The sequence below is a fragment of the Eptatretus burgeri genome, chromosome 14 (assembly GCF_056783735.1).
Source record: "Eptatretus burgeri isolate ZD-2024b chromosome 14, Ebu_testis_v1, whole genome shotgun sequence".
NCBI classification, from domain to species: domain Eukaryota; kingdom Metazoa; phylum Chordata; class Myxini; order Myxiniformes; family Myxinidae; genus Eptatretus; species Eptatretus burgeri.
The window spans coordinates 10,247,930-10,272,446 of NC_140974.1; the positions used below are offsets into that span (position 1 = coordinate 10,247,930).

Consider the following 24,517-nt stretch of genomic DNA (forward strand, 5'->3'; position numbering starts at 1 on the left):
AGGAAGGAGGGAGAGCAAGGAAGTGGGGAGGGAGGGAGAGCAAGGAAGTGGGGAGGGAGGGAGAGCAAGGAAGTGGGGAGGAGGGAGAGCAAGGAAGTGGGGGAGGGAGAGCAAGGAAGTGGGGGGGAGGAGAGCAAGGAAGTGGGGGGAGGGAGAGCAAGGAAGTGGGGAGGGGAGGGCGAGCAAGGAAGTGGGGAGGGGAGGGAGAGCAAGGAAGTGGGGGAGGGAGAGCAAGGAAGCGGGGGGAGGAGAGCAAGGAAGTGGGGGGAGGGAGAGCAAGGAAGTGGGGGAGGGAGAGCAAGGAAGTGGGGGAGGAGAGCAAGGAAGTGGGGGGAGGGAGAGCAAGGAAGTGGGGGGGAGGGAGAGCAAGGAAGTGGGGGGAGGGAGAGCAAGGAAGTGGGGGGAGGGAGAGCAAGGAAGTGGGGGGAGGAGAGCAAGGAAGTGGGGGGGAGGGAGAGCAAGGAAGTGGGGGAGGGAGAGCAAGGAAGCGGGGGAGGGAGAGCAAGGAAGCGGGGGGAGGCAGAGCAAGGAAGTGGGGGGAGGGGAGCAAGGAAGTGGGGGGAGGGGAGCAAGGAAGTGGGGGGAGGGGAGCAAGGAAGTGGGGGGAGGGGGAGAGCAATGCCTCACTACATTCTGATAAACACTGGTGTGAGCGAGAGAGAGGAAGGAGGGAGGCAAGGTGGGGTGGGAGAGCGAGGAAGGGGGAGGGGAGGGGAGATCAAAGATAGTTATGTTATGCTTTACATACACACATACATATTAAGATGTATTAAAAGGGAAATGCATTCCTGACAGAAAAAAAAAATTGAGTGAAAAATTTTCAAAGTTCCTTCACTCACCCTCATCATCTTCCCATTATGTTCATAGTTTGTTCTTTATTTCTTTTAATTCGATCTTTAATTTAATTTATTCTGCCTTCCCAACTCCGGAGATTCCACATGGAGAAACAAGGCGCGGTCGCGTTGGCGTCGATACGACTGGTTTAATCATTATTTTTCGTTACACTGAATCAAGTCGTTCCTGTTGCAATAATGAAACGAGCTTAATGAAGCTGGTTAATTTTCGCACGTTCCTAAATATTTTGTTCATTCAACACAATTGTCCAAACAGTAGAAAAAGATAAGTTTAATGCTTTGAAAATTTCACATTTTCTTGATTATGCATGGAGGAGGAGAAGGAGGGACCAGAGCCTTGCTTGCTTAAAGTAAGTAGGTATATATCAGCTTTGTTCGAAGACTCGTTCTTTAAATGATCAGATTTCACTCCAGATTTCGACACTTTAGTCCGGACGATATCCGATCATCAAAACCGACATAATATTTCTATGACGTACTTTAATTAGTCCGTGAGAATATAGATCATAGAAAATCGTATCATGTAATGCATGAAATTGCTCCAAGCTCCGAGTTTGAAATACTATAGCACTTACAAAAGTGATGTATGCAGCGATTCATAGCTATGATGAACAGGCATTCGATATTATGAGTGAGGAAAGTGAAAAAAAAAACAACCTTATCATTTAGAAATCGTTGCGGCCTGTTCTAAGTCAAGGCATTGTTGAGCAGGCCAAAAAAACATGGCGGTATCAGACCCCAGTGAGGTAACCCAGGAAACGCCTTAAGACCCCAGAGAGCGAGGTGGCCGAGGATGGTGCCTGATGAAGGATACAATTACATTCATACCCTTTTGCATGGATTTTCTGCGCATGAAAGTATCAGTTTAATAAGGACGATTTAACAGGAGGCGGTAGGAGTGTAGGTCCTCGGTCATACTTTGTGAATATAATGTAACATGAGTTCCTTGACAAGGAATCTCAATGCAGGTGGAGGGAATTATCGAGCCATTCAAGCCTACAGCAATGGCTGCCAACCTATGGTTGTTTATGTGTGCTCTATCCTTTTTAAATGCTGAACATCAAGCAAGGAAGCAGCACAAACCGTTTTTTTTTTAATAAAATCTTTGTTATGACTTATTCGGGGGTTGGATTCAAACTACCAACCTCCCAAACTCAAAGCAGATGCTCTGTAAACCACATTACTCCCCCAAATCTGGTATTGTTTGTTGTGTCTTCCAACCACTTGAGATCCTCAAATCATGATCCCCAAATTCTTACAAAAGTGGGAATAGCCAAACTGCTTTTTTTTAGCCGCGTCTTGCACGTGGCTCGAGGAGAGCTCGGTCTTCTTCTTCTTCTTCTTCTTCTTCTTCTTCTTCTTCTTCTTTTTCTTCTTCTTCTTCTAAAACCTTTAGGACTCGGCTCTTTTATATACACGATCCGGATCTCCTTAAATACTAAACACTTGTACACATCCTCGCAAAGACGGTGCCTTTTGAGAGCGTCTATCATGAACTTTTAAATATATTCGGACATTTGCTTTAAAGTTTCGAAAAGTTCACGTTACTATTTAAAGATTATTCCATTTAATGTGTTTTAATTTCGTAAATACACTATTTATTTCGTAAATACACTATATTTCGTAAATACGTAAATACACTATGACAGGTCTCGCTATTGGCTTAATCAAGGCACGTGACGAAATATCGGAAGTTGTTGTTCTTCTTCTTCTTCTGCTTCTTCTGGTGAAGCCAAAACCTTTAGGACGTGGCTCTTGGACACATTTGTTCTTGTTTTTTTTATGGACTGTGTCTTATCCGCACAGAGCGGACCCATATGGATGCAAGTCAGAGAAACGGGTGGTTTCTGCAGTTTGGCATCCCGAAAGGTTCGGCTTAACATCAATCACCATTGCGTTTGTACCTCGTAGCAGGTAGGCTAATAACTCTTTGGGCCAACACAATGAGCCACTTGACCGATACTACGTATGCTATCCTGAGCCACTTCCACAAACCATGAACCAATATAACAAACCACTAGGCCAGTACTATACGTACACCAAGACAAACCACTGGGTCAGTTCCTTGCACCTCTAACCCAGTATTCCATGCACCTACTGCTGAGTCAGTACCATTGATGAATCACCCTGCCTGTGAAACACTGGGATGATAGTTTATAGCTCGGTCAGGATTTGAACCCAGGTTCGACAGCTTAGAGGTGGATGGGTGTACCTCCAAGCCAGCGTGCCAGCTTTACCTTTTTCAATGAGTCTGCCAAAGGAGTTGTTTTTTTGTTTTTTGCAAGCACATTTTCATTGTTCCAAGCAAATTGGGAATTGTAGACTCCAAGAAAAAAAGGTCTTTGACTGCCACCATGCATGCGCTATTCTCTTTGTGGATACACCACATGCAACCACAACACAAATTCCGTTCTGAATTATTATCTCGTGCTGCCCATCCTCCCAAGGCAGAATACATCAAACCAGTTCCAGAGACATAAAAATCATGAACTTGGAGGCATTGCACTTCCTGCCAAACAATAAGGAACCGACGCACCTGGTGGCATGCATGCCTGTTCTGACTGCAGGAGAAAGGTCACCAACTGGTTGGGGCAGAATTGCGCAACTTGCGGTTTGTCAACTGTCGCGGTGTGCACAGCAGTCATACTTCCTCAGGTGGGATTACTTGTCGGTGTTAAAAGTCCACGTGATGCGATGGATTACCATGAACAGGGACGTGTCGATCTCCCGTTGCGCTTTCAGGGTCAACTTGCTGGCTGTATGGACGGGGCGCGCATGAATCGCTCCTCCAGGTTGCAAAAGTCCAGGACATCGCGGATTAGCTCGACCTGCAACTGACAACAGTACTTTTTAAGAAAGTAAGGAGTTTTCCGATTCAACCCAAGATTATCAAAACTCTGTCCAAAGGTGCAAATGCAAAACAATAATTTTTGGTTGTTTCAGTTTCTACGATAGTACGTTTCTCCTATGTGCAAATTACAAAACCAAGTTACCTGCATTGCCTTCTAAACTTAGGCTCATGAACACCTGAACATGTGCAGATAAAATAATTAAATAATATTTTTATTTCCTTCTAAAATAGGAACCTTATAGGATGGCCTTCGAGCTGACAGAATGGCGTGGACATTTATATACCTTTGATTCACGAATCCAGACTTCACAGGTGAAGTACCTCCAGGTGAAGACTTGCATCACAAAGTGCAACAACCCCTTGGATGGACGTTAAACTCCGTGTCCCATCTGCTATGCTAGGGTTAGTTGGTGGATGTTAAATTTCCCAAGGAGTCTTTTGCGCAGAGTAGGTGAACTATCATCAGCACACTGAACAAAATGACAAACTCCTCCCCAAACCAACGAGAGTGGAACTTTACGTCTGGCCAGCTGGTTCGCTAAGGCTTTTGGCCAAAGACGTTCCACAAGGCCTCTGGCCAAAAACCCTCCCTTCCCCCTGTAACGCTCAGTGACAGTTCCAAACCAACTCATCCACCTCGTTTTGTCAAAACTAATCCATAGCTTTTTGAGATATCATGTGCTATATATCGTTTTTAGCCTGATCACTCAATGGTAAAGATTCAGTAAAAAAAAGGTAGGACACTTGGTAGAGTGCATACCTCCACCAACCTGATTAGTTTACGTTTTGCATCCCACTGATATGCCTGCTGATAGGCTTAATGGTTAGGGTGGCGGGCCTTGGATCCTCGGGTCCTAAGTTCTGAATCCTGCTTTGCTGTTGAATTCATACGAAGTGGGATTGACTGCCTGTCATCCTTCTAAGGTTGGCAAAATGAGTGCCAGCGTGTAATGAGGTATACTGTGTCGGAGTGGCGACCCATCCAGGATTGTGCTCAACAGCCAAGGAGACTGCTTAAGCAACACCAACGCTCTGCACAGAGTATGGTCCCAATGTCCTCTGTAATCCCACTGACAGGCTGGATCTGGATTTGGACCTGAACTAAAATTTAATCGTCTTGCTCTTGCCACCTAACTAACTTATATGCCTGGTGTTGGCTTAATGATTGGGGTGGTGGGCTTTGGATCATTGGGTCCTGAGTTCAAATCCCACTTAGCTGTTGAATTAATACCAGGTGGGGTTGACTCAGCCTGTCATTCCATCTGAGGTCGGCAAAATGAGTTCCAGCTTGCTGGTATCCTGCGTCGGAATGGTGACCCATCCAGAATTGTACCCAAGAGCCCGGAGACTGCTTCGGCTGCACCAATGCCCTGCACAGAGTATGGTCCCAATGGATGGATGGATGGATGGATGGATGGATGGATGGAACCAACTCATCCACCAAGTTTTGTCCGAATCCATCTACAACTTTTTGAGATATCCTGCTATATGTCGTTTTTGGCCCTCTCTCTTAATGGTGAGAAATCGCATTAAAAATTCTCGGATCCAGATCTTCACCAAAATCTAATCATTTCGTCCGTGTCATATACCCAAGCTCTCCACAAAATTTCGTCCGAATCCAGACGTAACTTTTCGTGATATTTTGTTCACAAACAAACAAACAGAAAGACATGGGTGAAAACACATCTATCCACCTTCATCGGGCAGAGGTAAAATTATCGTCTCCAGGTCTGGATTCAGATCTTCACCAAAATCTAATCATTTCATCCTTGTCACACACCCAACTTCACCACCAAATTTCGTCCAAATCCCACCACAACGTTTTGAGAAATCCTACTCCGCCAAACAGACAGACAGGGGTGAAAACATAACCTCCGCCCACCTTCAGTGCAAGAGATAACAATGGAGAAATGGCATTGCCAATGTATGGGATGTCACTCAAACTCTTAGGTCTCACTATCAGCCGTGAACTTTCTTGGGCAAACCACATTTCAAAGTTGGCCTTCAAAGCCAGTCGCCGACTGGGCATCTATCCATCCAACGGGACCATACTCTGTGCAGAGCATCGTTGCTGCCTAAGCAGTCTCCTTGGCGATTGGGCACAATCCAGGACGTGTCACCATTCCGACGCAAGATACCAGCAAGCTGGAACTCATTTTGACAACCTCAGATAGAATGACAAGCTGAGTCAACCCCACCTGGTATTAATTCAACAGCTCAGTGGGATTTGAACTCAGGACTCAATGATCTTAAGCCCACCACTCCAGCACTGGGCATCCTCCATCGCACAAAGTCCTTCCTTGGCACACCTCAACTCCTATCCACCTCCAAAGCCTTCATCCGCAGCTTGATGGAATATTACTCTATCCTCTCGGCTGGCTCTGCTACCTCACATTTTGCTCATGTTGTTGTCATGGAAATCAAGGCCTACTAGATAATTTGAATCTTCTGTGCTGAAGCTGAGTCCATAGGCATATCACTTTCCCATCGCACACAAGGTCAGTGGTCTCCTGGTCTTCTACCACCTCTTTTATAGTCTTACACCCTCTGATTTTTCAGTGTTTTGACCCCCCTCCCACAAGTTTCCTGCAGATGGTCCACCATCAACCTCCTTCTCATGAAACTGCATAAATCCAGGATCACTGCTCACCTCCTCTCATTCGTTCCTCTTTTTTCCAGCCTGTGGAACCAAATTCCACATTCTCTTCAATATCATTCTTCTCTCCAAGTATTCAAGACAGTTGTTCACCATCATCTCAGATCATCACCCATCCAAAACCATGATCTTTCCTACCCTGTTATTCACCCTCATCCTGCCTCTTCCTACACTTAAGCTTTCCTCCTTCCAAATTTCCAGTTTTTCCTTCCTGAGAGGAAGGAAAAACTTGTCCACCTCGTGCAACCTTTCCTGCCCCCCCATTACTCACCATACTTATTGTTTGTCTAAGTTTCCCTCTATTTTGTCCTTCATCTCTGTTTTTGACTCCCACCGCTCTTGTTCTGTTGCGTCCTCATCTGTTCAGTGTTCTCGCTATTCCACGAGCCTTGACTATATATGTTTTGTTCCGGGTTTGCTGGCCGAGTAACAAGTGGCCTTTCGGACCCACTTCCTGACCTTTCACTCTGAAGCGGATGAGCCACAGATAACACCTGCGGGTTTATATGGTCCCGACATGAAAAGGTGAGGGGGTGATGATGTAATGTGCCATGGGGGAGAAATGCGGTGAATGCTTCATAATGCGTAAACTTGTATCAGTACCACTGTTCTGAGCAAGTCGATGGTGAAATCGCCGATTGCTCTTTGTTCATTCCAAACGAACAATGAGAAATAGGGGAAAGCAAAAGAACGATCATGTAAATCGGTGTATAATCACCGGCATGTCCAGGGAAAGAGCTCCGCAGCTGGTTCACACTCACTCCAAGGCTGGCTGTGTCACTTGGCTCGTTCCCGACACAGCCACTCCCGACACTCCCGCTCCTGTCACTCCCGCTCCCGACACAGCCAGTCTGCACAGCGACTCGCAGTCACTTGGCTCGTTCCTGGAGGACTCCTTCTGGCTCAGTATGCTCCCTAGACATACACCACTCCAAATTCTGAGTGACCCAGACTTATATAGGCCTTGGCCGAGGCGTGATCAGCTTCCGGACTTGGCTTGTTCCTCACGGTGCTTCCTTTGCATTGGAGCACCGCTGTTGTCAAGCCATTCTCATTGGTCGAGTTCCCGGCTCAGGGACACCGTCCTCCAATAACCCCGGCCATATGCAGCCATTCCAGCTCCGTCGGGTGCTGGATGTTCTGGTGCTACTAGATGATTTGGCTTTGTATTGTGGTTTTGTAATGAAATGCAGGTTTGTATGTTGCAAAGTGTGCATGGATGCACTGAAAAGTGGTGTGAAGAATGAGGGACATTAAGAGGGATGTGGGGAAAGAGATTATAAGGGATATAAGAAGGGAGGGGATTGAGAGAAGTGTTACAAAGGGAATTCAAACTTGCTACACAAACACAACACATTTCTCTGTCCACTGATATGCGGGGAGAGGTAATCTATCAAAACAAATTATATGGAGATATATAAACTCCATGGGTCCTTTACGTATTGGATGTAACTCCTCAGTGTCTACCAAAACCGCAACACTACCCCCTCCACCGTACCTGAATCGTCTTGAATCTGCCGGCTGCAAGGCATGTCAGGTTCCCTTGAACACAATTATCTGTCCTGACTGTGACATTTGTTTGCACAGGAAGTTTTTCAGACATGCCCCCCCGAAGAAAAAGAATGAAAATTAATGTGTTGTGTTACGATTCCTACACATTAACTCTATCCACGTTGCTGCACAATTCTAAATTCAATTCTCCTTCTAAACACAAATAACTAGGTGGGTTCAATCACTGCACACGATATAGACTCCACACTGGTCTATCATGCTCGTCTTCAAACAGTGTCCTTCAGTGGTGGCTTGACATGGCTGCAACAATGGTCCGTGGTCCACAAATGATGACAGTTCTTGAGGAGGCATGGCAAAGGAGGCAGGCAAGCAGGTGGGGAAACAGGCAAGGCATGGCAAAGACATGGCAAAGGCAATCAAGGAGGCAAAGGTAATTAAGGCATAGTCAAATCTGGCTGGCAGGTGTCACTGGCCGGCCTCTCGATGGTCTCTTGTACTTGTCATGGGGGTAGGGACATGGGGTGGCAGCAGATCAGACAACCAGCTTCGGCCCGAACCTATCTGCCCACTAACCCCTCACACTACAACTATCCCCTTCAATCCCTCGAATATAACACTAACCTGGCCTCTCTAACCCTCTAATCCCTGCCAGCTAATCTGTTCCCCCCAGGCCAACTAATCCCTCCAGCTATCCTATCGCCTGGGAGGAAAATCAAAACACACACGGTAGCAAATATTATGAGGTGGTGTGGCACCACAAGGCTCACCGGCAGAGTAGCCCGATGGGGGGCGTTCAATTAATCCAATTACTCCACTCCGTTACTCTCGTGGCCACTGACATCCAACAATGATACCAAGGGGGAGCATCCCTACTCTATCCTGCCATCACAAAACTCATTTCTATTTCATCTGTTTCAGCAGCACCAATGCTCTGCACAGAGAATGGTCCCAATGGATGGATGGATTACACCCCCCCCCACTTCCCCTACAGTGGTTCTATGCAAGCAATTCACCCATCGTCACGTGCATTTGTGCTTCATCACGTTAGGGTCCGGCCCTCAAATTTTCAACCTGTGCCAGTGCACAATATTGTGCCTGGGCAATGTGACTCAACCCGCAGGTCTGTCTCCCTGCGTTCTCGAACATGGCACTGCCGGGCCGCTGAAGCTGCCACTGAGCTTATCTGCTCCATTCCAAATTATGGGAGGAGCTCTTCCTTGCTTTCCCCCAGGTATCCTCTCTGGCACTTGGTGCCTGGGCCCTTGATTTGGCTTGCCCCTCTGGACGTACGGTTTACTCATGGCCAGCACGCTCCCAGCGCCTGGGGTGCCCTTCACAACCATACCTACTTCCAACAAGCCACACTCCCAGGATGTCAATTTATTGTTGCACCTTTGCAAAACATTACTTTTCTTATCAACAGCACCAACTGCAGAATGACATCCTGTTCCAAAACATCTGAACACCCTCTAATCTAATGCCAATGCAGGTGAGGGTTCGTCTCCACAGGGGAGGGGGGAGGGTGTACACTGCTCCACACAAGCACCCTCCTTGTACCATTCACTCAGTCATCAATCCCAAAAACATTTGCCACACACATCATTGTTCAACAACACACATTCCTCCACTCGTCCCTCATTTGGTGGTTTAACGAGAAAGAAGAGGAAGGCGCTGTTCTATGGTCTTCCAATTCACAAGTAAGAAAAAACCCAACTCGTCAATTTAAAATGTCTCTAATCCCTCAAATCTCTATTCATCTCAGCTCCCCCTCATCTGCCTTTATCCCAGTTCCCTCCTTGACCTCGACCTGCAATCTCCGGTGTCCCCGCTAATCTGCCAATGAGTACAGAGACACCGTGGGAATTTTCCTCAATTCCTGGCTCCTTTTCTCCGAGGCTCTTTGGGAATCTGGTTATCCTCCCAATTTGCCTTACTGTCCCCCGCCCGGACCAGCATGTAGGAGCCCACGTGGTTTCCATGTCATGGTCCGGTGGATCACATTGTGCCAAGGCACCGTGCTCATACACCTGCTGCAGCGCTTCCACCACATCGACCCGTGCTGTTGACCTGGGTGCAAGTTCGAACGGCGCGTGCGCAGGACTCGCACACGCGTAAACACACATGCAGGCACAAGCACCCCCCCCCCCTGTGGAGAATCCCTGTACGAATCCACACTCCCAATTCATATCATTAGTGTGTGTGTGTGTGTGTGTGTGTGTGTGTGTGTGTGTGTGTGTGTGTGTGTGTGTGTGTGTGTGTGTGTCGAAATACCTTTTGTTGTCAATTTCCAGCTCCACACCATGATCGGGAAACACCGCTGGCTCCCGTTGCACGGATGTGCGCACCTGTGGGGTCACGCGTGCCCTGCACACATTGGCCCCGCACATGCCCTAACTTCCTCCTGTCAAGGCCTGCTTTATCTTTACTTCCTACTTTCTGGCCCAAGCTATTACTTATTTCAGTTTGGACCCCGTTCTTTGTTTTAAATTAATTGTTTTTTTCGAGATGAGATCCAAGATGGCCGGCTGGCAGCCATTTTGTTACTTAAACATGTCCCCAAACATTTCTCAGACATGCATGGTCCGATTTTGTTCAAACGTGGCACAGTACATGATGGCGTACACATGTACCTAACTTTATTTTGCGATCTGATCAAAGATGGCCGATTGGTTGACTGGCGGCCATTTTAGTTGTAAATAAATATGGGCTCGCTCTTTAACTCTGTAAAACAAACCGACTAAAACAATTTTTTGGCCATGACATTTTATGTCTTTTTTTCCTAGTTTTTTTTTTTAACCCCTAATGGCTCTTTTCCTGGTGTCCTTTCTTCTTTACTCCAAGCCTCACCGGTCACCATCACACTTCACATCCTGCACTCATGCCACATTCTTTCTCACCACGGCCAGTTCCTCGCGCTCCATTTCACTTTTCCTGCTTTGTCCAAGGGTTTGTCCAAGCAGCCTTTATCGTTTTACCCGTAGCATCCATTTCAGTCTGTACGTCATTGCCCATAGTCTTTGCTTCTGCCTTTCCCGTTTCCATGCTCTGCCTCATCCCATCCATTGCGCCCTTCATGTCATCCTTTAGGCTGGCCTGTCCCACAACCATTCTATCTCCCAATTGTATCTCCAACATTGCCATGAGCTGTGTCATTATCAGCATTATGTTGGCTGTTGGTGATACTGTCGACCCACTGCCTCGCGGTGTTTTTTTTGGTGGCACTGCGTTTTCCAGGGGATGGGGGTAGGAGCAATTACTACCACTCTTTAGGACACAGCTTTTTCCATTTCCTCAATCAAACCCACCTGAGCCTGCCTGTCTTGGTGAGACATAGCTGCTCTTATTTTAAAATTTCACCCTCACTATGTTTCTTTACAAAATTTAGAGGTGCGTTGGTCGCGCCCCAGTTCCAATCTCACTCCGGACGTCGAATATCACGATGTCAGGAGCTGCCAAATCTGCACTCCAAACACCAAATGGTACTGGCTTGTCGGCCGGGTCACGAGTGACCTCTCGCACCTAATTCCTGACCTTTGACCTTTAAGCATGGTTTTACCGTTTTACCCACTAATCATCGTTTTTCTTTTTGGGTGTTTTCTCCACTCATGGGCCTGGTTTCAGGAGAAAAGGCAATTTTGTTTTTTTTCTCGGCCGATCCTCATCGAGGTTTAGAATGTCGTCACTTGGAACGCAAATGACTAACCACCTTACGAGGGGCTCAATTCTAGTTCCCGCTCAATTGGAGTTATACCCAGCAAACTTTAACAAGGGCGACTCTTACGTGACCTGGTTGTGGATTCTCGTTTGTCACTCAAATTTGTCACCATACCTGTGCTCCTCAGAAGAGTTCTTCTTTTACACATGGAGATGGACGCTCCATGTATTCCTCGAGGTGTTTGTCTCTGAGGCCTCGGTTTTTTTTAAATCACGGATGTTTCGTTTTCTCATATCAAATCACGGAGTCTTTTGGTTTTCACGGAGTTTTTTGGTTTTCTCTTTTTTTTTTTTGGTCTTTTTTGGTTTTTTTTAAATCATGGAGTTTTTTGGTTTTCTCAAAGCTGCTCGCTGTTTGTTTCATATCGTGATTCCTGAGTGGATAGTATTTTATTATGAACTTGAAACCGAATTTTCATGAGTGAACATTAACATACGAATTGGTATTCAAATGGTGGGAAAGTAGGAATTGGATTTTCATCTTCGCAATTTCTACACAGGTCATGAAAACGTCTTGCAATCAAGTGCAACTTGATTCATGAGTTGTTTTTTTTTTCATTAAAAAACCCCACAACGATAATTAATTAATTTATATAATAATGTGCTTCTTCGGTTTGTTTGTTTGTTTGTTTGTTTCACTGGCTGACAATTTTCTCTGAAACTACTCAATCAGGGATTTCATTATAAAGGTCTTTGTCCGAGGAGTTGTGGTTGTATATTATTTTTCCATTACGAATTTCCTCCATTTTTTTTTTTACATTATTTAACTTACTTAACATCCATTTTTACTGAAGAATTGTGAGATGACAATCTCATGAGATTGTGACTTAAACGTGTTTTTTAATTTGTTTTTAACATTGTTCTTTGTGAATGGAACCAATAACTTTGTTAAGAACTGGAAGAAAGGGGGAGGGAGGAGACAGACAGTTTGGAGGATGGGTTGAGGCGTTTAGGGAGGAGGTGGTTGAGAACTTGTGGTTGGTTAGTGGGGGTGGGGACTTGGGGCTTGGAGGACGAGTTGAAGACTGGGGGTTGGGTGGGGTTGCAGGGTTGAGGACTTGAAGTCCCATTTTACATTGTGTGGAATTTCTGTGGGTCCCTGCTAGTTTACAATACAATGTGAGACTCATGCAACACTCATTGTGCCCCAAACAAGAGAACAGACTCAAATTGCGTGGACAATACAATATTGTACAAATATACAGTGTGCTATTATCTTCAGCAGCAGGCGTAGTAAGTCTCACTTTTCAAGTCCGGAGGGGCTTATCATTTCTAGGCAAGATATAATTATTCTTGGTGTCTCCCTCCCAAGCCTCACAGCACCGATTCACTCAAAATAAGTGTTTCGTTCGAGGCTAAACGTGCCGACCATTTTCTACGGGAGCACACACTCCCTGTCCGGCCTCCTGACCCAAATCCGAGTGAAGATTATAATCTGCCCGAGCCGACCGTGCAGGGTGTTCACAAAGTCAGAAGAAAAAAAAAATCGTCGAAAAATAAAAGTCCATCATGTTCTTGGAAGAGTTTCGAATCATATGGGTTAGTTACAAAAAAAATGTACCCCATTTTTAATTGTTTATTAAATCTGCTAAAAAAATTTTTTATTGCAACACCATACAATTTATATGATACATAAAGGAACTAATAAAGTTTTGTTTGACATGTTTTCCTCGAGGTTCTGCACACTTACGGATATGTATGGAATAGTTTCTGACCACAGATTGAAATGTTTCGTGAGAGACTCTGGAGATAACCCCCGTTACAGCATCTTTGAGTTCAGGAATGTCCGTTGGGTTATCTTTGACAACTTTTATTTGACAAATCCGCACAGAAAAAAAAAAAATCGAAGGGTGAGAAGTCAAGAGATCTTGGAGGTCAAGCAAATTCACATTGCTGAGAAATTAATCTGCAAATGAGGTGATTATTGGGCCACGACATGGACAAGCGAGCTGGACATTAGGTTGCTCTGTTCTATTGAAACCAAGAATTGTGAACATCGAGGGAATCGTCTACAGAACGCACGATGCACTCCTATCACTGATTTCAGCTCAACATTCTTCTCGCCAAATATTTGCTCCTCTGTTGTTAATTGTGCCATGCGTTACCTGCAAAAATAAAACAAGTGTCAAAATACATTTTTTTTTACAAATAATTTGAATGCTTACTCGGTCTAATTAACTATATTTTACATTTTTATTACTAAACTAAGATGTATATTTTTTTTATTTAATTTTTTGAATCGGCGACATTTTTGTGACTCAACCTGGATAATGTGTCCCCGGTGAGTGGTTGAAGAGTGTAGTAGTGAATACTTATAAAGGGAAGGGTGATGCCTTAGTTCAGAGTAACTCTCGGGGTCTGAAGTTGCTGGACCATGGAATGAAAGTGGTAGAGAGAGTCATGGATAAACTGATAAGACAGAGTGTTAATATACATGAAATGCAATTTCGTTTCATGCTAGGAAGGGGCACGATAGAGGCAATTTTTATAGTTTGCCAATTACAGGAAAAATATCTGTGGAAGAATAAACAACTGTACTTTATATTTGTGGACTTGGAGAAGGCGTTCGATAGGGTGCCTCAGGAAGTGGTGCCATGGTCCATGAGAAAGTTACATGTGTCGGATTTGTTAGTTTGGGTAGTCACGGCAATGTATGATGGCCCAAAAACCTCTGTGAGGGTAAATGGAGCCCAAAAACCTCAGGTGGTCAATCTTGAGTCCAATCCTGTTTATTATGGTTCTTGAGGCTATATCACAGGAATTTAGAGGAGGCTCACCTTGGGAACTCCTGTATGCTGATGACCTCGTATGGAAGAGATGATGGGTAAATATGCTGTATGGAAGGAGGGTATGGAGGCCAGTGGGCTGAAATTGAATACAGGTACTGATTAGCGGTACGGGAGAAGGAAGTGTGGAAAAACGAGGGAGGTGGCCCTGTGCTGTCTGTAGAAAAGGTGTACATAGCAATTCAATATTGTGTAAATCCTGCAACTGCTGGGTGCACAAGAGGTGTCGTGGCATGAGGGGCAGACTACAGGTGATTCCTGACTTCAAATGTGCTCTTTGCGCAGGTAAACAAGTGACTCCAGTGAGAGCAGAAAGGTTAGTTAATGGGGATATTTCTCTGGAATGTGTAGATAAATTCTGTGATATGTGATACGATTAGTGCAGGTGGTGGTGTGGAGGCAGCAGTGAATGCAAGAATTAGAAGTGCCTGGAGGACGTTTAGGGAGTTGTTACCCCTATTGGCATCGAAAGGGACCTCTCTCTGATTAAAGGGAAAAACTTCATGCAGCTTGCGTTCGAAGCGTGATGTTGTACGGCAGCAAAACAAGGGTGATCAAAAAGGAGGACGAATGGAGGTGTGAACAAAAGAAAATGAGAATGGTGAGGTGGATGTGTGATGTGACACTAAAGGAGAGGAAACCAAACATGTGGAATTAAGAGATAGGTTAGGTATCGAAAGCATTAGTGAGGTTATGCATAGGGGTAGATTCAGATGGTTCGGACATGTGGAAAGGTTGTGGGTGGGTAGTTGTGTGAAGAGGTGTATGAATATGAATGTGAATGGAAGGATAGCTGGAGGCCATCCGAGGAAAACATGGAATGTGTTGCTGAGAGACGATCTTATAGTTAAAGGCCTAACAAGAGGGCTTGCAAGGGATCGTGCAGCCTGGAAAGCAGCCATTAGGTGAACCACAGCTTATACGTGCAAGCATGGAAACGGCCGTGTAACGACGATGATGATGATGATGATGATGATGATGATGGCTTGGGATAAGAAAATGAAGTTTTCAGTGATCTCTAATCAGCTGGCATGCTGCGCAGTTCTGATAACTCTATGTTCGGCACATATCATTGAACTGCTCAGTTTATATTCTCAAAAATGTCTTCATAATCATCATCAGCCTGTTTTTCAGTCCAGGTCCACTGTACAATGAAGGACTCCATCAAGTCCCGCTGGGAGCCTCACCATGCTTGCCAAGTGCAAGTTAGTAAAAAAGTTTAGGGAGGAATTTGTAATTTGTTCAGGGTGCTGGTGATCACTCACTGACTCTTTGTGAAAGACACAGTGGGATCTTTAATGGCCACCAACGACCAGTGCTGGTCGGTGGGTCCTCCAGCTTTACGTACCGCTGATGGACGGTGCACACATTGATGGATCCGTCTCCATGCTAATCACCAGGATGACAGTTTCCCAGGTCGAGATTCCAACCCAGGCTAGATGGCTCAAAGGTGAGTGCCCAAAACCACTAGGCTATCCTTACAGCCCCTGAAAATATCTCATGTGGCCTCACATACAACCAACCACGAGATTAGAAAGTCTCAGGATGTAATGTAGACATGAGGACAGCCGTTGTTAGCTTCAATAAAGATGTAGATTTCTGTCGATCGGGCTCTCATACGAGTGCACCATGTTCTTTACAGAGAGTCGGTTCTGCTGAAGCAGCTTCTTGGAGAGGGTTGTGATCATGGATGGGCAGTCACTCCAAAAAATATCTGTACCCTCTGTCAAAAATGGTTCATGGTGCAGGGACTCGACAGAGGGTACAGAGATTTGTAATTAGTTCATGGTGCTGGCAATAGCTCGTGTACTCTTTGTGAAGGACACTCTTGGATCTTTATCATCCACTAACTCATGCCAGCAGACAGGACACTCAGCTTAACGTTAACCCGAGGGATGGCACACACATTGTTGCCTGCATGCGAAACATCAGGATGACAGTTTATAGCTGGGCCGAGATTCAAATCCAAACTCGACAGCTCACAGGTGAGTGCACGTACCTCAATGATATCCTGCCAGGCCGATCAGGCTCTGGTGGGTTTTTTCTCTATATTGGGTTTTAGGCTCCTAGAGGAGCTAAAGGACTAAGAGATGCAGGGTTAGAGTCTACCAAGGATATGGGAGAGGATGGACGTACATACACAACTAGGAAATGAAGCAGAACACAAAAATGAGTGGCAATGGCCTGGAGAAGAACAGAATGGGAAATAATCAGCATGTGTTGAAGAGATCTTGGATGAGCATGGGCGAGTGCCTGAAGGAGTGATAGGCAGAGCATTTGAAAAACTAAAGTAAAGACGATGAGGCAATCGTTACAAGAAGACAATTCCACAATTGGAGGAATAAGGGGATGAATGAATGCAGGTGAGAAACCAACCCGGACTGTGGGAGGACGAGCAGGTGAAGGTTTCTCGAGGACCTGGACTGGATTGGGGAAGGCAGAGATAGCATAAGGCAAGAAGAACAAGGTCATGCATGATGGCAACTACATGGTCCTCAAGAGGAGTCATGGAAGGTGAATGACCAGTTCAATCCCAATCAGGGTGAGGGTGTCTTCTTGAAATGAACCTGGAAGTGACATCAATTTAATAACTACTCGTACACCCACTTCCTCCGGTCATGTTATTATCCTCTCTGGGTTATATAGATTACAGTAGATGTAGACTCGGGTCCATAAGTCTGTGGAGGATGAGATAAGCATATAATGTTTCAAGAACGTCGGGTTTCCTCCCTTTCAGTTTCGTGTTAAACTGCAGTGGCGACTATTAGTATTAATATTGTTTTGTAATAACATTAATATTAGGCTGTTATCATTAGTGTTGTTCTTACTTGTGTCATCAGAAGTGGCTTTGACTCAACACCACGATAAGCTACTTATACACCTTCTTTACACGGATTTCGACCAAGGAGGAAAAACCCCTTGGGGAAGGTGGAAATTAAGTCACTACAACCCCCAGGTTTCATTTGCGCACTTAAAGCAGAGCAACCTGTGACCACGTTATCCCATTACCCCCAACCTCTTCAATAATGTACTATATACATGTGCATTTATAATATTGGATGAATATTGTCAGCCTTATGCAACTGTTGAGAGATACACCAGTATCAAAAGTGTTACAAAATATTTCTATATGTGTCACATGAATAAACAGGGAAAGCAAACACACTACGTACAAGGTAATTGTATGCACCACATATGGGTAGATTGACCTGTTTCGAGTTCCTATTTGGACACAAGGCTCATGGTGCAGGGATCCGAGTTCAATACCCCATACAATCTGTTGATTTGTGCATTGTCTGTTGTGAACTTCCTTGTAATCCATGTAAAACCACATTCAAGTTCTTGTCCTGCTTTTTAAAATAAGTTTGAGTTCATTGTTGCAATAAAATGCACTAAGTGGTACTTTGTCTCCACGATTTCATGCTGCACTGGCAGAGCATCACCTGCAATTACTTAAGCTTAGGAAAAAAAAAAAGAGAAAAACATTTGGTTCCATTAACACAGCTGAGTAATAGGTTGGTGGTGAAATTCTGTAGGTGATGGAATTATGTCGGTAGTGGAGGCAAGTTAGTGATGGAATTACGTTGATGGTGGAGTTTGTTGGGTGGGGCAAATGGATGTGGCGGTGCTCATCACATGTCTTCTCCAAGGAATAATAATTATTTTCAGAATTTTGGATTCCAACGGATGCCCCTCCACCACAGAGCCGCTCGGTTAAATTTGGGGTGATATTTTTTCAAGTATATTTTCATTACAATTTCAATCTGCTGTCACCACTAAGGGCGGTGAAAATAAATGATTCAATGCACACGTGACAGACATGATGCGCATACAAGACCTGAACTTCTGCTTGATTCAGGCTTGTATTGTGACGTCAGCCGGATGAGTGATGATGACTTTCACCACTTGTAGCAAAACGTGTTTAACATTATCCACTGACATAGCGGGTTGGCACTATATATATATATATATATATATATATATATATATATATATATATATATATATATATATATATATATATATATATATATATATATATATCACAAACAGTTGATAATCTGAGAGATGCAAAGGCATTTACACCTTACACCTTCTATATTACCTTTGCCACAGAAGGTGAAAGGAGGTTATGTTTTCACCCCTGTTCATCTATTTATCTGTTTGTATGTCTGTCTCTGTGCACCGTATATCAAAAAGTTGTGGACGGATCATGATAAAATTTGGTGGATGAGTTGTGTTGGTGACAAGAACAAGCCGATTAGATTTTGGTTCAGGTCCGGATGCAGATCCTGCATATCAGTGGGATACAAAACATAAACTGTTCAGCCTGGCGGAGGTATGTGCTCCACCTAATTTCATTCTAGTCATTTCGTAAATGATTGACCTACCATAAGATTTACGAAGCAATATCCATCACCTGAAACGTATCATTTTTAGCTTACCTGGACTTTAGTCCGGTCAGCTTCGGCGATCGAGCAGTGTCCGTAGGTCCGTCAGTCAGTCAGTCAGTTTTGTAAACACGTCAGTCATCGTCGTTTGAACCAAACACTATTTTAATGAAATTTGGCCACAAGCTTCATATCTGATGCCTAACGAAGGAGTATCTACCACATCTAAATCTACGCTCATTAACAGGTTGAAATGAGGCGGTAAAAAAAACATTCCTGTCCCAACCTACAGGGGGCATTGCATTAGCAGCACAGCCGTGCCTTCAGACAAAAACATGACAGGTAACCTGTAAAAGCATGCCCTGTAACCTGTACAAACATGACCGGTAACCTGTAAATTCATGACCTGTATCCTGTAAAAACGTGACCTGTATCCTGTAAAATCATGACCTGTAACCCATAAAAACACGACTGGTAACCTGTACCCTGTAAAAACATGACCTGTATCCTGTAAAATCATGACCTCTAACCCATAAAAACACGACTGGTAACCTGTACCCTGTAAAAACATGACCTGTATCCTGTAAAATCATGACCTCTAACCCATAAAAACACGACTGGTAACCTGTACCCTGTAAAAACATGACCTGTATCCTGTACAAACATGACCTGTAACCCATAAAAACACGACTGGTAACCTGTACCCTGTAAAAACATGACCTGTATCCTGTACAAACATGACTGGTAACCTGTACCCTGTAAAAACATGACCTGTATCCTGTAAAAACGTGACCTGTAACCCGTAAAAACGTGACCTGTAACCTGTAAAAACGTGACCTGTATCATGTAAAATCATGACCTGTAACCTGTAACCCATAAAAACATGACCGGCAACCTGTACAAACGTAACCTGTATCCTGTAAAAACGTGACCTGCAACTTGTAAAAATATGACTTGTAACCTGTAAATACGTGACCTGTATCCTGTACAAACATGACTGGGTTACCTGTAAAAACGTGACCTGTATCCTGTAAAAACATGACCTGGAACCTGAACAAATATGACCTGGTAACTTGTAAAAATACGACTTGTAACCTGTAAAAACTTGACCTGGAACCTGTACAAACATGACCGAGGAACCTGTAAAAATATGTCTTGTAACCTGTAAAAACATGACCTGAAACCTGTAAAAATATGACCGGGTAACCTGTAAAAATATGTCTTGTAACCTGTAAAAACATGACCTGAAACCTGTAAAAATATGTCTTGTAACCTGTAAAACCATGACCTGGAACCTGTACAAATATGTCTTGTAACCTGTAAAAACATGACCTGAAACCTGTAAAACCATGACCTGGAACCTGTACAAACATGACCTGAAACCTGTAAAAATATGTCAGGGTAACCTGTAAAAAATATGTCTTGTAACCTGTAAAACCATGACCTGGAACCTGTACAAAAATGACCTGAAACCTGTAAAAACATGACCGACAAAGCACCAATCCGACATTTTATGGTCCAGTCTGCAATCGAAACCAGCACTAAAATACCCAAAGGTAAGTGTACTACCTGTGCACGATGCTGTCAGACCATTGAACACTGGTAGTAGACCGTGTGGAATTCGAAGGTCCTGCTTGGATATGCAGGAACTGCATCAGTCATGGTATGGAGGGTCTGATGACAATCAGGAGTGAGTTTGTCATTGATGGTCAATTATTTGATGATTTTACAGTTTAGTGCATTATAATATTGTTACGGATTCGCGCCCGCCGGCGTGCGAACGGCCACGTAACTCGAATCGCGGCACGTCGCCCACCGGACGGACAATCCAGTCGTAACCCTCTCGGACTAACGCCGGGAACCAGTCACGGGTGGACCTTTCGGTCTCACCGCGATCGAGCCAATCGGCCCCCGCGTGGGATAGGGTTGCTCGCCAAATTCGACCTACCAAAGTACCCACACGGAGGGTAGACCGGGCGATCGCACCTCGCCGCAGGTCGACTTCGGACACGGGCCACTTAAGCGACCCGTTCCGTACTATCGGGATAACCGAGCGGTGTTATCGTCGGCCTCGACGGTTCGATTAATTATCGGGCGTATTCAGCCCACTACCAACCCTTTACGTGAAGCAAGATGAGGATTCAATGAGAGAAATGACGAAGCGAAGCGGGAAAGCAGTTCAACATAAAGCACATTTATTCGCGATGAACGGAAAGCACACATATACAATTCCACCAAAAGCACATAGAAAAGAAGAGAAACACAATGCAATTTTACACAAAAAGCAAATGTAAAAGCGAAGACACAATGCAGAGCTATCCGACTACCGAGCACACGGCAACACTTATACAATTCTACTTCACAGACGGCGCCGACAACACATACCCAAAACCAAGGAAAAGAACACCCTCAAGGATGAGGCGGGCCTGAGGCCGAGACCGGGTCGGGCCTACCCGTCTGGTGATGAGACGCGGAGCGGCGATGGTGCCTCAACTCCGCGGGCCTCGCGGACAGTGTCTGGTAGGGGGTGGGAAGGGGGCCCCCTTGGTCGCACTATCTCAGCGCGGGGGGAAACAGGAGAGGGTTGCTGATGCTCGGGGAAAGGAGGATTTTTACTCTGTCTCGAGTCCCGCGACGAGCGTCTCCACCTCGACCAGGTCGCGCCGTCGGCCTCCCTGGTGTGCAGCTCCCGGCACGACGCGAGCACCCCCTCGTCTGCCTTCGCCGCCTCTCCACAGCTCCGTCCTCTTCGCTCCGACTCCAACGCACACGACGACGACGACGACCAACCCTTTTCTGACGAACGCAGCCGCTTATATAAGCCCCGTGGCTTCGCCTTTGACCCCCTGCCTTCGACCTTTCACCTCACTCCCCATTGGCCCGAGAAAAAGTGGGCGTGAATGCATTTTGATCCATGAATTTGCATATAGCGACCGCCCTCCAACGCCCTGGAGGCGGGGCCAAATCGCCCCTCGCTCACCGATTGGACGGAACAAAAGTGGGCGTGTGTCGTTTTTGATCCGTTTTTGGAGCGGAAAGTCCGTGGTTTTGTACACGCTGTTCGGCGCGCGCCCTGCACGAGTCCAATACCGGTACCCACAAGCGGCGCAAGAACGGTGGCGATGCGACGGTTGCGAGGGTTGACGGTCAAGGTCGTGGCTGTTGTGGTGAAGCGGCGTTGTGGTGGGTGGTTGATGTTGTGATGACTGTTGAGATGCGGTTGGCGGTGGTAATCATGGCGGTTGGTCCAAAATAAAGATAGTAAAAGAAAAACAGCTATCCTGAAGAGTCGCAGCACGCATGAATGACATTTATTCCCTCTAAACAACGGGTTTGGGCCTAACTACACATATACTTACCGAGATATCTCACCTAAGGGACCTGAATGGTGGTTTGCGAATTTGGTAACCACAACAATATTACTCTCGCCAAAGGATTCGGAGAGGGTATTGCATTTGGGTCCGTCTGTTTGTCCGCACAGAACGTTCGTGGTTTTATCTGCAACTGCTTGTCGGACTGAGATGAAATTTTCACCATTGGTGCGACTACTTATGTAGAATGTTTCAATGATAATTACGACGTCATAGGTCACGTGGTGTGGCAGCCATATTGGAAAACGGAAAAACTTTGGACCTCTGTATCTCTGAAACCGCACCAAGGAAAATTTTGAAACTTGGCACGTAGCAAGTACTCCTCATGGGGAATGAGTGATTTTTATGACGTCATAGGTGCCCTCATTATGACATCGTAATTGTCTATGTAGAATGCCACAGTCGATCAGTATGAAAAATTTTGAGGGTCATCTTGGGATAAAATTGGCCACAGAAATTTTTTCATGACATCTTCGGTCACGTGATTCGGCAGCCATATTATTATTATTATTATTATTATTATTATTATTATTATTAAACCTTCAAAATCTTCTTCTCTGAAATGGCTGAAAATATCGAGGCAAAACTTTACACATATGACTGCCTATCCATGAGGAACAAAGGAATCACACATATGATGTCATAGGTCACATGGTTTGGCAGGCATATTGGATTTACCTCAAAACCTACAAAAATACACCACTTAAAAGAAGTCCTGGCAAGGGTTTTCAATCTCTGATTGCTCTTTTTCTTGTCTTTTATTTATTGTAACAAGTTTATAAAACCTCCTGGGAAGGATGATTGAAGGGCATCAAGGACACTGCTCTCATTTGATATTGTCGAGGCTTTTGTATGAATGAAAGTATTGGCAAGGCCATCAGAGATCAATAAATGTGATCCAATATGATCCCCAGACCCTCCTCCTCCTCCTACTCCTCCTCCTCCGATTGAAGAATGCATTCAAGTATGGTGACATCATTGGCAACCAAAACTGTGTAAAGTTATAAAAAAAACAGCTGGGATTATTTTGGTGTTCCATGTTTAATACATTGGTGCAACAAGTATCTGAGACTCGAATAAGTAATTTGAGTGGAATGCAATGTTCTTTATTGATTACTAGTGCGTGGCCATACGTGCAAAATATTAAAAAAAAAAAAACTTTCAAACCGCGTGCCAGAAACAACCACACAGGCCGTTCCTTCGCTCTCGCATGCCCGTACGCGCGTGGCCGTACGTGCAAAAAAAAAAAAAATAGAAAAAAAAGAACAATTGTGATGTCATAGCACCGTGTCCTGTCATTGGTTTGGTAAATCAATGGCCTTAACTTGGGAACCACTTATCTGTTTAATATGAAACCTTGAAAAGGCACATACTCAGGTCCCCAGCAATATACCTGGTAAGTTTCAATTAGATTGGACGAGTGGTTGTCGAGAAATGGCGGTCACAGACAGACAGACAGACAGACACACAGATTGCTGGAATTATAGATAGATTAATTCAAATCACAAGCACTGTGACGTCACGTATGTCAATGTTGATGTCACAATGGACATTCCCATTCAGCCCGTGTGTATATGTAACCGAATCACGTGACATAAATGTTTGCTTTATTGAATGCACTTCAATCAACGATCCTATTACGTCTTGTCTAGAAAGTCTTCCCAGGTACATTATAGCCAGGTTATACCTGGCAAGACTTTCAGCTATAATATACTTGGGAAGACTTTCAGGATAAGACGTAAGGTTGAGTTTTAGGGTTGGCAGGATATAACTCAGGGGTTACAGAGTCACTTGCCTTTGAGCTGTGCAGTCTGGGTTCAATTCCAGACTCAACTGTAAACCGTTACCCTGGTGCCTCGCAGGCAGGACGGTTCATCAATGGGTGGATCGTCCTTTCGAGGAACGTTAAACTGGGTGTCCCACGTACTCGCTCACATTCGTTGGTGGAGGTTGAAGACCCCACGGTACCATTTATACAGAGCAGGCCAATGTCTATGTGCACCAGTATACCTTGAACAAATCCCACATTCTGCCCTGACGACCACCGGGAGCAATGGCAAGCCACCTAGTGTAAAACAGCAATGGCAAACGATCCAATGTATTATTTGCTTTTCCACTGGAATAGATGATCACGGACCGATGAAGCTCGTGTTGAGGACACCCGGGCACGGTTGAGGACGGGGAAAGTCGGACCACGATGAAGTGGAAACAAAAGGAAACTTTCTCTGTCATTGTGGTTTTACTTTGTTGCGTCACACACGGGACCTGAACACGGGACTGTCAGCTTGGCTGGTTAAATCCATGGTTCTTGCACAAGTCTCGTTTTCTCAACGCTCTAATTGACTTGTTGTTAACGCCATGTTCTATCCGCGCAATTTGATT

At 45.0% G+C, this 24,517-nt stretch overlaps 2 long non-coding RNA genes across 2 annotated transcripts in view; one reads left to right on the top strand and one right to left on the bottom strand.

Moving 5' to 3' along the window:
• The window catches only part of LOC147012637 (uncharacterized), a 67,921-nt gene extending 55,819 nt beyond the window's left edge, over positions 1-12,102 (bottom strand). Inside the window, exons 1-2 of the long non-coding RNA XR_015051021.1 lie at positions 7,080-12,102; positions 840-3,682 (exon numbers count right to left, since the gene is read on the bottom strand). This is a non-coding gene — a long non-coding RNA (uncharacterized LOC147012637). The remainder of the gene's footprint in view (positions 1-839; positions 3,683-7,079) is intronic.
• On the top strand, positions 3,576-13,386 carry LOC147012639 (uncharacterized). The gene is made up of 3 exons (XR_015051022.1): positions 3,576-3,712; positions 3,937-4,107; positions 13,263-13,386. It is a non-coding gene; the product is annotated as an uncharacterized LOC147012639 (long non-coding RNA).
• The last annotated feature ends 11,131 nt before the right edge of the window (positions 13,387-24,517 follow it).